We start from the raw sequence: 14,091 nt of genomic DNA, 5'->3' as shown, positions 1-14,091 counted from the left end.
CGACATCGAATGAAATGAATGAAGAAGGTTCAGGTTCAGTCGAGTCGAGCCGACGTCATCGTCCATCACCCATCAGCGTCCATTCCATCACTCTGCCATCAAATCCCGTCACTATAGCTATAGAATGGGAGTTCCCAGCCCCTATATAGTGTGTGTACAGTGTACACTACCCCACAGTGTCCGCCCTGTCGCTTAAAGCAATGAACTTTAAGTAATTTGCTTTTACTGCCTGACAAGTGACAAGTAAAACAAAATGTGGCGTTTACTTTCGTATTTTTTATTTCAGCTGCAGGACCCCCGACCAAGTTTGGCGGATTGCGGGGGCGGTCGTGTCATGTTATCAAAATCAATTTGCGGGGTCCGAGACCAAAGAGGACGGGGACGGGCTCAGTTTGTCGCCTATTTCGGTGCTCTATTTTTGAGTTTGCAACTTGCTTCTGCTTCCCTCTGCTGTGCCATTTTATTGTGCAATGTTCCGGAAGGCTGCTTTGTTTCAGCAAAATGCGCTATAAACAAGAGCAGCGTATAAAAACACAACAAAAGTGTTTTCACCATTTGCTAGATATATATCTCGGCGAACGCTCTTACTTACATACAATGTTTGTCAGATGATTGAGTTGGCCCAGCTGCAATTTATGTTTGCTCCTGCCTGCCAGTGGATCCAGACCTTCCACTGTTTCTGCTTGCCTGATGGGTGCCTGGATGAGTATTTTTCTTACTTTTCGAGCTTTGTGGGGCTGTAAATGCTAGATTAGCCTGGGAGCTACTTAGAAATGTTGGGGATTTCATCTGGAATAAATGGTCAAAAGCTGTGATATTCTTAGTCGTGAGCCGTGCTTGCAATTGTTATAATGTTGGATTTTAAATAAGATATGTTTTAAGATCTAAAAAGTTGTTAGTTATAACTTTATTACATTTATACGTTTATAGGGTCTATGTTTAATAGAACCAATTTAATTAGTGTTTAAGTTTTTTATCAGAACATAGTTTTTATCATTTAAGATTTATTGTAACCTGATTGGGTGGGAAAATATATTTAATTTGAATAAATTATTTTAAATTACCTGGTTTTAAATAAGAAGTTGAAAACATCGTTTTTTAAGGGTTTTTAACTTAATCTAAATACAAAAAGTTTCTATAAATAGCCACTACCATTTCCGATATTACATATGTGCCCTCATTTATATTTACTTGATTAAATGACCGCAAGAAATAAAAGCTTATCAAGGAAATTCCACATCACATTGCCACCCCCATTACTTTTCAGCCCCTTATCTTTCCCTATTTTTCGTTCCAATTTAAACAAACTGTCAGGTGGAGGCGGGACAGACGCAGAGCTTCGCATTAGAGATTGTTTTTGTAAGCTGCTTATTACAGCTCAAAAAATTCCCCCGGCCTGCGGTCTTGAAAAGTCGCAAAATTGTCAAATATTTTTACAAAAATAAATGAAATAGAGTTTGGCCCGAACCTTTTCCGTTGTTACTGCTGTTGTCGTGTCCCAGAATTCTCAATAGAATTACACATATACAAAAAACACCGGCCATGTCCGAGGTGAGTTCGTAACATTGTTTTAAAATGGCAAACGCCTTTCGTATTTGGGTCGAAAAGCACTCAGACGGGGCCCAGGAAAAGTGGAGTGGCTCCAAGAGGATGCCCTCTTCAAAGCAAAAGGAATTCCACACGTCCACAGTGGGTTGTACAGAGAGTGGTGAGGGTGGTGTGGGTGTGATTGTGTCTGTGTTAGCCAGGTGACAGAGTAAGCGCCTTAAGCCGCCTCAGAGAGCACACTCACACACACGCACCGCCGGGAAGGAGAACAGTTGTTACATGGTACGGGGAAAAAGAAACCTTCAAATGCACACGTTACATTGAAAAATATATTATGTATGTGTGTAAGTGCAGCTCTGCACTCAGAAAAAATTAAATGAACAATTTAAACATCAGTGAAGCTCAACAGGCATAATATTATTTCCATTTTCAAGAAAAAACTTATGAGTAGAGCTTAAAAATTATCGATGTCAGTAGCGATATTATCGATATTTTTGATATTTTTAAGCTTTAAAAGGTCTTAAAACATTTTTTTAAATGAATTTTGATTTGACTTTTAAATATAGTGAATATTTATTATGCACCTACAAAAACAAAATTATACAAGTTAATATACCAAACCTCTTTTGAGACAAACATTTTAAAACGTTTATTTACTAGAGTATGATTAAAAGTTAGCATTGTCCTCAGTGTAACCTCCCTTTCTCTATATATTTTATATTTCATTTTACCTGCTATCTGTGACCATCTTCTGCACTCTTGACATCCTTGGCTGAGCAACCTAAACTTAAAACTTTTCCTATATATGAGTGAAAACTTTCCACTAAATTGAATTTTCTGTGGGCTTGAGTGAGGAAGGAAAATCGTATAGCGTTGTGGGCACTACCGCTTTCCCAGCATCTGTACTTAATTTCCACTTCCGGAGCAGATTGTCTAGCAAATTGAGTAATTTAAATAAAGCGCAGCACAAATGCGCCTGACAGCCCTTCGCAATGCATCCTTTCCACAGCCTCCCTGGGATTCCCCGCCTTTAACAATGTGCCGGCCATGTTAGAGTGGAAGTCAACACACACAGGCAAAAGCCGATACAGCATCGGATACAAAGATACATTCCATAGTATGGCATTTACTACCATCTGCCCGATGCAGTTGTGCTGACGTTTGGCTATTTGATACAATTTGCCATCCCGGACGTTGCTCAATTTTCGGGGCAGTCAACTGTGCAACGTGTCGTCGGCAGAAAGCGAACGAGAACGAGTGGTAACAATCTCATAGATGCATATCTGAAACTGTGTCTCTTTTGCGGCCGGAGACCAGAAATAAATTTGCATATTTCTGACTCCTCACGAACCTGCTGCCAGTGCACTTAACATGAGCACAAAATGAAATCGTGTACACTGGCACACGGTATAAACACCTCGAATACCGTGCCAGCTTGAACAAACAAATTGTTTTAAAACGAGAATAGCTAAATAATAAAAAGGGAAGTGAGAGGAACAAGTAAATTTTCGCCACGACGCCTCCTTGTGGACTCATCAAAATTTCATGCGTTGAAGAAATTGTTTCTTCGCTCCCCAAAAATGTTCCACTTTGCATTTTTATTTTTGTTTATTGCCTTGCCGTGTCCGTTTATGCGCATAATTTATGCATACATTTCAATTACCTAGCCCTCCATAGTATGCCACGAAAATGTACACAGCTTGTGACTCGCTTTAATTCACTTACACTCGAGTGTGCGTCGCAGAAATCGCTGAAAACATTGTCATAGTCATGCTGAAAATAGGCCTCAGGGAAAGGCCTCTGACAATACTTTGATTTGATTTATAATCTACTGTGTTTTGTGGGAAATAAGACACTAAATGTTTTATTTTCATTAATGAAAAGTTGTTTGGCATCCGAATAAATTTGTCCCAGTTTGCTTGCATAATATTTAAAAAATACTTTCAGTAGGTATTTAAATCGTTAATTTCCACTGAATAATAATTAATTTAATAATGTTATGGCGTGATTTCCCATTTTGTGAAAAATGAAAGGAAGTTTGGTATACAAAAAATATACCACAAAAAAATGTTTTATATACCCCACCACAAAATCCTAAATACTCCACTAATTTTAAGAAATAAAAATTTCCTCCAAAATATGCATATCGAATTTAGATTATTTATTTTAGTGGATTTTTATCTAAGGCGCTCTTGAAAATCTCATAATACTACTCCGCCCTTTTATTTCAATTATTTGTGCTTTTATAACAATAACGGGCCCTGTTATCATACGATCCATTAATTTTATGCCCCAAACATAACGTTCTCAAAATTCATATGCCTGGAAGGCCCCAGTGAAATTTAGATATCGTTGAAATCTAGCATATTTGCACTCCTCTTCAGTGACCCAGCAGAGTCATGTCCATATTTTTGGGAGAGAAAAACAAAATGAAGGAAAAAAGTGAATCAAATTTGAAATTCAAAGCACGTAAAATGTGCCACGCGTTGTCGTTGCCACGCAGATACGCGTATGTCTGTAATTTATATGGGCAAATATTTGCGTGGCCCAATACCAGGATAAAGGCGGTGGGGATGGGGGCGTCAAAAAGCTGCAGTTTGCCAGGACCTGCCAGTTCCCCTGCCAAAAAACCCTTGACTCATTACAACTTCATTAAAATGTCGGGTCCTGCCCTCGTGCAAAATGTTGCACACTCGGCACAATTTTCGACCCCAGGGGAAAAGGGATTCTCTCAGTCCCAGTCATGTGAGCACTTAATCGAATCGCAGGACCTCTCTGCCTGTATATGGACGTGCTCCTGTGTGTGTGTGTGTAGGCGGCAGCTGCAGCTTAACGAAATCATTAAATTTTTATTGATGACCAGGGCTTTCGGTGTGACAAAGTTAATGGAAATCCAACCGAAAGGCGACTGGCCAACTGGCGTGAAAATATGCAAAGTGACAAAGCGAAAGCGGAATCCGCCGCTAATACTGATGGATAATTAATTTAGTATGACAGTGCACTGCGAAAAACAATGTCGTCGATTGAAATTTATACACAATTCTTTGTAAATACTTTAGAAATTTTTATGGTTTTATTAGCCTAAAAGATAGGTTTGGACTAGAGCTTGAAAAAAGTCCGAAAGCTTGCAATTTTTATGTGGTTTTTCATTAAAAACATCGATATCGTAAAAATGTCGAAAATATCGATAACTTTCCAGCTTTAGTTTGGCGATATTAATAGGTTTAACCTTCGTTTATGCATAGTAAAGCTGATTTGAAAATCAATGTATTTTGGAAAAAAAAATATAAATTATAATAATTTACTTTCATGTAAATATTTTAAATTGAGTTAATTTTGTTTCAGTCTACTATCTTTTACGATGCCCCACTCGCATTGACATTAATGAATTTTCACAGCCCCATAATTAGATTGCGCCAAGAAAACAAAACTGGAAAAAGTTGGGCTAAAAATAAAATTTCTCGCACAAATAGATACTTAGACGTTGTCTGGTCGCTAAAATTATGCAAACGCTGCAAAAGCCAAGGCGATTAGCAAGTAGAAGAAGAACAGGACGCCTCCATCCAGGACTCCCCGTCGTAGTCCTTCGGGCTGCGTTAATGAGTGTCATTACCACGCCGGCCAGCAGCAACTTTCAGTCTGACCCCAGCAGGACTCCCACTCGCCTACCCCACTCCTCATTAGCAAACTCAGCTTGTTTGGGTCAAGTTTTGGGGCATATCTCTTTGTCAGAGTTGGCCAAGTCCCATTAAGGACACGACCTGGCCGACAGATTCAAATGCCACATATGTTTGGCTGTCATAAATCCGAGATGCCCAGCATCCATCCATCAGTAGCCACTCGAGTCACACTTCATCTGCCGAACTCGGAGGAGGATGCTAATGACTAATGGGTGACAATCAGGGCGCAGATAAGATCCTTTGGCCATAAGCCTATTGAGCCGTAACATAATATTTATAAGCTGCAAAAATATGCAAGTCAAGTGTGTGTGGGAGCAGTCCCAGGAGGCACTTCAAGTCGGGATGTCCAGGGAATCGACTTAGATGGCCAACTGGGCGGAGGGTCGTAAATACAAACAGGCTCATCTCTTGAGCTCTTCCCTTCTCCTTCGGCTACTCAATCTCAATCTCAGTTTCTGTTTGTGTTTGGTCTAAGCTTTTAGTTTTCCATAATTTGATATTCATGCCTGTATGTGAGTCCTGTTTATTCAGCGTTTAAATCTCTGTCTTGCCCTCCTAATCGACTTCTTTGCTATTCTTCTTCTTGCAGGCGACGGGAAAAGGCGAAAAAAGGTAAGTCCTGGCCATTTGATGTCTATTGTGATCGAGTGCAAAAACCCTTCTCGGGGTCAACAAGGCAGACAAACAATTTGCATATTTATCACGCCTGACGAATGATTCACTCCTCGGCCCCGACATGGGTACACTCAGAAAATGAATCGCCCCGAATTTTAGAAAATCGCCTATGGATTTGCTTCACTGGCGATTTTTTTCTTTAAAATAAAAAAATTTTCTACTGGTAAAGAAAATTTTCTTCCAATTAATCAAAATTCATTAAATTCAAGAAATATTCCAGAAATATAGAAAAAAATCGCCAGTAAAGCAAATCCATAGGCGATTTTCTAAAATTTTTTTTTGAGTGTACACATAAATACACAGAATCTATTTATTTTTCAACGTCAATCTGCATTTGGCATCTGACTGTGAGTTTGGCCAGTTCATAAAGGAATAAGCTGTGAGTTGAAACTTTGTTAAGTGTCGTTAATAACCGAATCCACTATCACGTTGAATTAAATTTTAAGTATTTAATAATTAGTAAAAATAACTTACAAAGGTACAAAATGGCTTTATTAATTTAAAATGAGTTTAAAGAAAGTTTGACCTATACTTTTAGTAAACTCTTAAACAGGATATATGTTATATTTTATTATTTATGTTACTTTAAATTGTACCTATGTAAATATTAGTCAACTTTGAAAGGTTAAGAAAATTGTATAAAAAATTCATAATGCCGTTTAATGCCCACCACAAAATTTTAAATAAATCACAGATGATAACCAAGGCAAACTATACAAGATAACCGAGTTTGAAGAAAATCTCTATTTTTCATAGTTGAGAAATTCTTTCCCATTTTCTTTCTGAAATGTCATGGTAGACATTGTCAAAATGTTTTATTTTATTTTAGTGGTATTAAACACCGGATCACCCCAACTGCGACCTAAGTATATATCCTGGTGTGCTTTAATGCAAATATATATCTTTTAGCTCCTAACCGCAAATTCTATGTGAGCATTGGCGCGTGTTTGCCTTTGATAATTAAAAAGCATCTACACATTAACATTGCTGCGTGTGATTAATTGTTCCCGCCGTGTCAATATTTACTGAGACCCCACACAAGGCTGCCAATTATGATTTATGAGCCTGGGCAGGTGATAATAAGCTTTACCCACACAAAAGCGATTTCCCGTTTCGGCAAACAGACACTGGCAAATTGACTCTGAAGTCGTAATTAACAAAGATTTTGCGCCTGGTCAAACAAATGTGCAACAATGGCTGTCAATCTATAAATTGCACAATCATTTGCATTTAAGCCTACCATAAGGTTTCGAAAGGCTTTCTGCAGTGGTCCGCATTCTTTTCACTTTATTATTGGCTGTCACTATTGACAGCTTTATCGATGCGTGGCAATTTCCTGTGAATTTAATTCCATTAATTACAATTCCAAACAGGATAGTTAAAATATCATAGCACTATTGTTGACCCTTATTGTGGATATAATATTATTTAATTGTTCCCATTTTCATTTAATTGGTTATAATAATTGTGATTATATTTTGTTTGCTTACTCAGAAACAATTTAAACCAAAATTGTAGATGTCAAAAAAATAGATGGAGCAATTCAGTACCATTTGTCCCTATAAATATGTTCAATATTAATGATTATTGACGATTTAATTGCAGCTTAAAATTTAAACTGAATTCCGAATTGATTAATATAATTTTAAATATTAAATGCTAATTAATAACATATTAAGCTACCGTGTAATATTAGCAAAGGCAGTAATTCTTCCAGCACATTAAACAACAGTTTGCAGCATCAGCAAGGATTTTTCCTCTCAGCGAAATGATTAAAGCTGGCGCATTAAATAAAATAATTATTTGTGCATTAAACTTCAGTGACTTCCGCTTTAACGACACAATTCTCAGTTTAAAGCTGGCATAAAAATGGCGGGCAGGAATCAAGGCGAAAGCCACTTACTGGGCGTGGCCATAAAATGAAACCGACAGACGAGAAAAGCCTGGCAAAAAGGGGAGGCGTTGACTTCTGGGTTTTCCCGCGAAGCTCCTTCTCCTCTCGGTCTCTGGTGTTAATTTTGAGCGGCACCAGCGAAAGCTAAATAAGTTATGTCATTTTGGGGCGCTTTTTATTTTACTCGGTTGCCATAGAAATTTAATAAAGCAGCCTCGAAAATTATTAGCATATTTAAAGGGCCAAGAGCTCAGCATAAACATGAAAGTCAGCCGGGGATCAAGGATCAGCCCCAAGCTTAAGTTCTAGGCGACTGCAGCTCATGTGGGGCGGCAAACCGAAGGAGCAGTTAATAAAATGAGGCGACCGAGAATTGTCCTAAGTTATGCACAGCCCCAAGCTCGAATGCCAAGGCAGGAGGTTTTCCTTCCTCACGTGGCCTGCTATTTGCTATATGCAAGTTCCTGCATTTTCCCCTCCTGGATTAGCAATGGAAATGCGAACAAATTGAATTGATGAATGGCAAGTATCATCACTCAGCCAGGAGGTAGCTAACTTCATTTAAATATACCACCTTATACCACCTTCAGCTGCGAGCGGTGCTTTATGGGATTGCGTTTTCATTTATAATGAGCAATGAAACAGTCTTCTTAACTTCCCATTCATTCAGCTAGCCACTTTCATCCTCTGTGTGGTAATTTTTTTGTTTTGGATTTTATTTTTATGATTCTTTAAGCAGTTTTCTATGTGAATAAAAAAAGAATACATTTTTAGATTTTTAATGAGTTAGATCTGAGGTTTATCCAGCTTACTTTCTTTGGCACCTTATATACAGAAAAAAGTCTGATGAGTAAATTGTAATAAAAACTAGTTTTTACTTTGTTTGTATTTCCCTTTAAAGTACTAGTGTACACTGCATTTTATAGGTTACAAAAATTACCTTAATTTTAATTTAAATTTATTGCGCCATCCTTCATATTAAATCATTAAATTTTATTTACATAATCATCAACCTTGGCCTGCTGCCAATTTTCTGCCCTTAGGCATATTCAAATATAGTGTAATTATTTCAATTGCAACTGATTTGCTCCTTAAGCTCTCCGTAAACAATCTTATTTGTAAAGTGGTAAAGGAAATTGCTGGGCAGTATCGATGAAGCGAACTGAGAAAGCATTCAGTGGCTGTCTTGGTCTTGGCATATTTGCCAAATCCGAAATCCATTAGCCATGCCGATTATTTATGGAGGCCTTTGGGAACTCTATAAATAGAAACTATGCTCGTTTGTTGGGTCAACTACCAGGACTTGACAGTGGGAATACGGGAGCAGCCTGGCCTGAGATAACGGACAACAGATGTTAATGCCTCGGTAGGCAAAGTGCGTTTTGCTGTTGGCCTTTTGTGTATGTGTTTGTGCTATCTGGCCAGGTTCCTCCGACTCCGACCAATTTGCCTTCTTCTGCCTCTTCTGGCCATTCAATGGATGTTTGTGGTCAGCCTGGGCATTTGTTGTTGGCCTACGCAATGTGGCCGCAAAATTGTATGGCTTGCCCGGTTTTTATGACGAGGCACGCAGGAGCTGGACTTGGTGTACCGCTAAGGGCATTATATCGAATTATGTTATAAATATGAAATATATTTGGGCATTCCTGGGCAATACGTGTGAGCATGTTCACGCTCTGCTCCGGTCCTCTGGCCCTCTGGTCTTCTGGCTGTGGCCCCATGAAAAGTGCTGTCAATGGCATTTGCCAGGGCTTTTATGGTATTTTATGTGATGTTCGTGGCACGGAAAAAGGGAATCCTTGTTGCATAATTAAGGCATTATCATTGCGCCCCCTGTCACATTCTGTCCGGCTGATGGTCGTGCGCGACACTCATTTAAGCGACGCGAACACCCATGAATATTGAAAATGGGCACAACGAAATATTTAGTGTGACATTGACTGGCATAAATTTTAATTTGATCAATTTTTGAAAAAGATGCCATGTATGTACGGGCAACTGCAAATCATAAATAAGATAAAATATGGAAAATTAAATACATATTTGGTTTATTTTATCACGGTCATATCGATTTGGGCATGACAAATTTCTGGTATTGCATATGCATATCGTTTATAGAGAAAGCGTTCACTCTTGGAGATTCTCTGACTTCTAAAAGGAGAGGAAGAAGCATTGTGTCGACTTAAATTATGTGACTAGAAGAAAGAATTACAGCGCTTAAACACATTTGAAATTCGAACTGGGCTTTGCTTACATTTCGAGCATAACGAATTTATGTACCCGCATATCAAGTCGACATCGATACCCCATAACGACAGAAAAATATCTATTTAATATTTAACTATTTAATTTCACTTTTACCACTTTTGCGACCTCGAACAAATTGGAATAAATTAAAATTAGCATGTATTTAAGGCTTATTTCCAAAAATGCGCAAATGTCCTTTGATATTGTAATGCTGTACTCATAAAGCATAACTAAATGGGAATACATTCTATCTCTTATTTTAAATAGCAACAACTATCCCATATGCTCCCCTATTATTTAACTATAATTGCATTACGGTATTTGCGCAGTTAACCCTTTGAAACACATACATATGGTAAGCCTTGTTATCCTCTTATGGCTGATAAATCCTCTTACGCTTGTAAATTAGTTATCAGGGACATTGGGCCGTAAAAGTTATCGCCCAATGGTTTCTGGTTCCTGGAAATATAGAGCAATTTGCGGTTTCGTTGTAAATGCAAAAATAGCAATAATAAACGCCCATCAACCGCAGGAACGCAGGAAAGGAATCTATAAAACGAATCGACTTGCCAACAGTCGAACAAAATTATCGTTGCATAATTTCCGCTAATTTGTGCGTCCAATAACCCAAAAGAGCGACAAATGTGGGCCAAACAGAATGCAGTCAACTCGTACCTCTGGAAAGTGGGTGGTTGTTTGGGTGGCTGTGGGTGGTAAAGTCAATGCCACCAGCTGTGCGGGTCATTTGCTGGTTAATGCTGACCCCTGCCTCCTTGGACCGGCCCTTTACATAATGAGCGCACAATAAGTGACTCATAAATGTTGTATTAATATTGTGGCTTGGATTTCGGGGGAGAGCTACAGAAATACGACCGGGAATACGTAACACATCCGGCCGGGGGACTTGTTATTTGTCGTTTGTCGCATTAATCAGCTCGCATAATAATAATGCCAACAATTACTGCAAATCAATATTTGGATTGCATTGTATTTCATTGGAAATCCCAGAATACAATTTTCAGCGGGCGTTCGATGGATGGGTGGGTGCACTCAACCGAGCCTCGAGGTTGATCCAAGTGGACACTCGAGAAACGAGACCGAAACCGAACCGAAACCGAGAAACGGTCTCAAACCCAAAACCCATGTCTCGGGCCAAGAGTTTTTCATGGCAGCCTCGACAACATTTTATGCCTGACCATGCTTTAGTTTTATTGATTTATTCCTTTTGCCTTGGCTCAAAAACAAATTACAAGTGCCTGTTGCGGTCCACTTTTTTCCGCTTCTCCAAGTATTTCGGGGAAAACTATTTTGATGTACTTGTCGGGCGGATAAAAATGAAGAAAAAGGAAAATAATCTGGGCCTGGCCCACTCACTGCGTTGGCTCAACGAATATTGAGTTTCGAAAGACGAGAATGGAACGGCAATTTAATGGAGTCATTATAATAATCCGAGAAGTTTTTAACAAAACTTTAATAGCTAAAAGATGGGTAGCAGCTTGACAAAATGTTTATCTAGAAGTAGATTAAGTTGTATTTTTGCAGTACAGTTTCTTAAAGTTTTCCTTTATCTGTAACAAGTTTTTTAAATTGAATATTTATGCCTTTTTAATCCATTTGCAATTAAAAAAAATGGCTCTTCATTAATTCATTTTAAAGCATATTTGCTATTTTGCTTTTTTACTTCCAATTTATTTTTCGAAAACTAAGGCATTATATAATGCAGAATATACAGACATTTACATTCATAATTTTTTTCCGGATTTTGTTTTCAGTATTCTGGCGATTGTGCAACATTTTGGCCACTTGTTATGTTGCATGTTGTCTTTCCGCATTATTTTTGGCTGGCTCAAGCTGGCATGGCAATTTGTCTTGCACATTTTTCGTGTTTTAGTTTTGTTTTCCGCCTTTTTGCCTCTTGCGGGATTGTTTTGTTTTCGTTTTTCCGAGCTCTAATTGCTGCGGCTGTCGCTGTTGGGGCTGCTGCTCTCGTCCCCATTGTGGCAAATTATAAAAACACGAGGAGCGGTAGTAACTAAGGGCAGAAACAACAACAAGGAGAGCAGCAACAATTGTGCTGTCGTCCTTGGCTGACCTTGCGCTTTGCGGGACTTGCGTGAAATGCTCATTATGCGCTGCCATGTGGGTGGCAGTGGGCGGAAACCGTCGAGTTGCGCTTGCATTTTAATGGTTGCAATCAAAATTTCAATGCATTGTTATGAGAAGCAGGCGAAAGAAAAACGGTCCAAGGCAAAGGGTCGGTCGGCAGTAATAACAAGCTGCTGAAAAACTTTGCGCCAAGCCGAGGAAAAAATTGTGTCTGGCCTACGCTGCGTATACTTAACCTTCTAATTGGAAAGTTTACCGAAAATTATGGCCCTCTAAAAAAGAATTGTAGCAAGCTTCACTTTTACGGCAGCAACAATGAAAAAGTTCTCCAAGCTGTAATTAGACCACGCCCCTTGATGGGATGGCAGAAAAAAACGAAAAAAAATAGAAGATGTTAAAGAAAATGGCCACCCAATACCTCATCCGCCCTGTGGGCGTGAGCGAAATGATGAGACAAATGAATGAGAATTTAATAGTAAAGGCAAATAAAAGCTGAGCAACTCAAGTCAAGGACCAAGGGCGGCGAGCAGTTTAATTTCATCAGAAGATGATGGCTCCCTTTGTTGTAAAAAAGCGAGGGGCAGATGTGTAAGCACATCAGCAAATGCCTGATGGTAAAATAAAATGCCAAATGTGCTCACATTATTCAAATGTCATGATAGTCTAGTGGAATACACAAGCAGAGGAGGCAGAGCAGACAGCACAGCTTGAGACCGAGGAGACTCCTCTCCGCTCCACTCCATTCCATTCCTCTCAACTTGACTTGTGGCCAACATGCGAGACTTGATATCCAGCTAGATATATGGCCAGAGTCAGCCACCACACTTAAGAGACAAGCGATGCTACCGGCAGCAGAAATTTGAACTATTGTTTAATTTGCCGTGAAATTTGCAATTTAAAAGACTTGAGAGTGGCTCACAAAGCAGCATTAAAAGCTATTAAATTTCCGATAAAAACTTTAATTTAAAACTTTGACGGGAAGGCTCTGTTATAGTAGGAAATATTTTAAGTTTCGAAGGAATATTTAATATGAATTCAGTACATTTTACTTTTAAGTTTAAAATGGATACTGAAGAAGGCGTATACTTTATAGCTTAATTTGGCACTTACAATTTTTAAGCTCTTGCTTACAATAATAGTTTTAACAATTAATCTTGTACAAACATTTAGTTGCACTGGCTTTATTTCGTTTTCCAAACATTTAATTTAAATTTAAAGATTATTAATAACGAAAACATAAAAATAGAGTATGCCTAATAACTACAAGATTTGAAACAAATTATGTTTAAATGTATTTTAATATGTGCTAAAAGCTTTTTAGATAAGCAATTAAAATTCCAAGTTCTCAATTAAAAAATTTGTGTGACCATTTAAAATCTACCCAAATATTCAAAGTCCCTTAATTATGGATCACAAAACACTTGTCTCCCCCGACAACTTTTTCAATTAGAAGTGCGCATATCTTAGCAGGACATTATTTTCCGAAAAACAACCATCAGCATGTAAATGTACATACTTTCACTTAGCTGTGGCAGCTGCTCAAATCTCGTTTATACGACCGCTCAATAAATGTTTTTATTTGAGCATTTTCGGGACTCGCAGCCCTGGGTTTGCAGTAAGGTTTAAATGTGAGAAATGGAACAAAGTGAGTAAGGAGATGGGGATTGGGTCAAATCCTTTATGGCAGAGCAGGGGAAAGAAACCCATTCCGATGATGTCTGCGCGGAGCATTTGTTTTGTCTTTTACATGCGGAGTGCAGACTTCGTGTGACAAGGCATAAATAACTAAACACCTGCAGAATGTTTGTCAGACAAGGACTCCTTAACTTTTTCTGCCTTTTTTTATTTTTTGGATCTTTTTGTACATATGGTTTTGGTTGGCTGTCTTCGGTCGTTTGTCGTGTCTGCAGTGGCGTTATAAATTACACACAACTCGTCTGC

The 14,091-nt window shown here is 38.5% G+C and overlaps 1 long non-coding RNA gene across 1 annotated transcript; it reads left to right on the top strand.

The window, feature by feature from the left end:
* Positions 1 to 8,538: 8,538 nt before the first annotated feature.
* LOC138913433 (uncharacterized) lies at positions 8,539 to 9,428 on the top strand. The gene is made up of 2 exons (XR_011419175.1): positions 8,539 to 9,163; positions 9,223 to 9,428. It is a non-coding gene; the product is annotated as an uncharacterized lncRNA (long non-coding RNA).
* Positions 9,429 to 14,091: the final 4,663 nt, after the last annotated feature.

Source organism: Drosophila takahashii, chromosome 2L (genome assembly GCF_030179915.1).
Source record: "Drosophila takahashii strain IR98-3 E-12201 chromosome 2L, DtakHiC1v2, whole genome shotgun sequence".
Taxonomy (NCBI): domain Eukaryota; kingdom Metazoa; phylum Arthropoda; class Insecta; order Diptera; family Drosophilidae; genus Drosophila; species Drosophila takahashii.
Note: the sequence above shows the minus strand (reverse complement) of the source record. Positions and strands in the feature narration are given on the sequence as shown.